The sequence below is a fragment of the Bombus affinis genome, unplaced genomic scaffold (assembly GCF_024516045.1).
Source record: "Bombus affinis isolate iyBomAffi1 unplaced genomic scaffold, iyBomAffi1.2 ctg00001169.1, whole genome shotgun sequence".
NCBI lineage: Eukaryota > Metazoa > Arthropoda > Insecta > Hymenoptera > Apidae > Bombus > Bombus affinis.
In genome coordinates, this window is record NW_026109599.1 from 1865 (window position 1) to 4375 (window position 2511).

At 38.2% G+C, this 2511-nt stretch overlaps 1 long non-coding RNA gene across 1 annotated transcript; it reads left to right on the forward strand.

The window, feature by feature from the left end:
- The first annotated feature begins 779 nt into the window (after positions 1-779).
- On the forward strand, positions 780-2231 carry LOC126928616 (uncharacterized). The gene is made up of 2 exons (XR_007716847.1): positions 780-1725; positions 1835-2231. It is a non-coding gene; the product is annotated as an uncharacterized LOC126928616 (long non-coding RNA).
- The last annotated feature ends 280 nt before the right edge of the window (positions 2232-2511 follow it).

Here is a 2511-nt window from a genome sequence, read left to right on the forward strand (position 1 = left end):
GGAATACGCGATTGCACGAAATATTTTATGGTATGTCTGACATGGAGAATATATGCGGCGAAGTACGAAAAATTCATCCTGAGATATGTATACGACCTACGCGGTACGGGACGTGTTATAAATGGTTTTCGCCACTCAGCCGTATTTGAATTTGTGAACACGATCGAACAAATGACGCGACAATTATTAATTGCCGTCTCTGCCTTAGTAACGATTCGCGTTGGAACGAGGTCGAATCGTTCCGATTCCACGCGCGATTAACAAATAATTACAGTGGACATCAATTACTTGGATGACCTTCGTCATTTCAGCTTAAAACGATTAATTTGATCAAACCAACCAATTATTTCAATTAATACAATCTGCACTTTAAATTCGCACGTCTTGTGTATACACACCGGGCCAGAGAAAAGTTTTCATTCGTTCGAGTAGAACCTTCGTAGTCCTTGAGGACGCGTGTCGCTTCTCGTGCACCTAAAGTTTCGCTCAAATTAACCGATTTATTTGAATTCGAGCGAGTGAAAACCTCTTTGTCACCGTGAGTTTGTTACTTAATTGATACTCTTAGATGCCCTTTGCTTTCAATCTCTTACATCCATTCTTAATTAGTCAAGTCGTTTGACTTTTGACAAGTATTTTGAAACCATTTTACTAACACGAACCTACTTTTTTACTTGAGATTATCCGCTATTTTTATTCAAATGTATATGTACGTATATACACTTTTGAATTTTAAACGAACCTTCTATTATACCTATATCCTTTAAGTGCCGTTTTAAGTTTCAAGAGACTTTAACTCGGATAGCTCGACTTGGAGTTCTAACGTATACTGTAAAGCACACTTGCGAAGTAAAACAGCAAACACGATATAAAAACTTTTTGCCCATGTAAGAAATCGAATAACCTATTTCAACGGTGCTTTAATCTCATCGATGAAGCATCGATGCAACGAAGGAGCATCGTGATAGCCGCAATGCGGATCCGTTGAACAAAAATTTCCTGGTACGGTCGTTTTCGTAATGTTATTAACCGTTTTAGTGTCGGATGTTTCAAGACTCCGTATCGGTTTGTGCTGTGCAGCGCGATAGCGCTTCGTTTATTTATTTGCGAGTAGTACCGATCGACGCGATCGCGCTGCCCTTTTTCATCCTGTTTTTTTCATCGAAATATACCGTTCGACGTGCTCGCGCTTCATTTCATCGGTTATACTGGAAGCGTTACAACAAACACTCAAAAGTTTGCGAAATATTTATGCTCTGCGTTTCGTTTGTGTGATAACATTCTATAATGCAGGATTTGGTTTTCCGATTCAAGAGGTAATTTTTTATATTGGTTTTTTTTTTTATTTGGTTTATGATTATTTGAAAAACGAGTAATTACGAGAGGAAACTCTGATATGACTCGCGACGAGCACGCTTGAGCGCGTTGCGAATTAATGATCGTGACCATACATCGTGGCACAATTTACCACGGTACGCGAATAGAGTGATCACGCTGCGTGGCGTTAAAACGGTTAGCGTAACTGCGCGTACGATTGTCGAGTGACAAAGATATTGACGCTGGTAATCGTTTTCAGTGCATTTAGGAGGAAACTGTACTGATTTCGAAGGACGATCTGTCTTACATGGACAGATGTATGTGCCGGGACCTTGGATTTGCATACACTGCATATGTTACAATTCGAAGTCAACATCTTGCGGGCGTCTCCGCTGTTCAATTCCTGCGGTAAGTATATGCTCATTCTAAGAGCAACCAGCTTAACACAACCATGAGAAACTAAAGTACACCGTTAACGCTTGCATGCTGGTCGTTAAAACACATGCTGCGCGAATAGGGTACACAGCGATTCATTTAACTCGCCTTGAATTAGTTTTAGAAAGACAAACATGGACAGGGATAATTTTTGTCACGAGTCGTTTAATTTATTCGTTCATTAGAACGAATTAATTTACACCTGCTGAGATCGCGATTGATGCGACAAATTCGAAATCTTGTTCCATATAAATATTTTTAAACAAGCACGTCGTAAGCTTTGTATATTTTTTAATCGCAACGAAACTGTTCAGAGAAATGCTGAAATTATTAATTATAAAAGGAGATTTCTACGCATCGTTGTAAAAGTGTCAGGGAAAATATTCGTGAAACAGTTACGTTGTTACAAGTTCTACAAGAAGAAATATCGAAAATCACGTTCCACTTATTCAGTTGCACGTGTAAAAGGTATCTTGCGTTCGCGCAAAAAATCTCTGAAGGATACATGCTTTATAATAATTGGAGTGTCGAAGTTGTTACACGGATCGGCGTACACGTACCTTTTAATGAAACTAGGTTACTCATTCGTTATTCGTTCCTAATTTTCAGCTTCACGATTTTTACGCAATAAAATTTTATACACCTGTTCGGTTTATAAATGATTCAATTCAAATTTAACAGAATTAAAGTTGAAATAATCATTTGTACTTCATTAAAAGGTTCTTTCAGCATCTCGTTTCAATATTTTTATTGGTAATA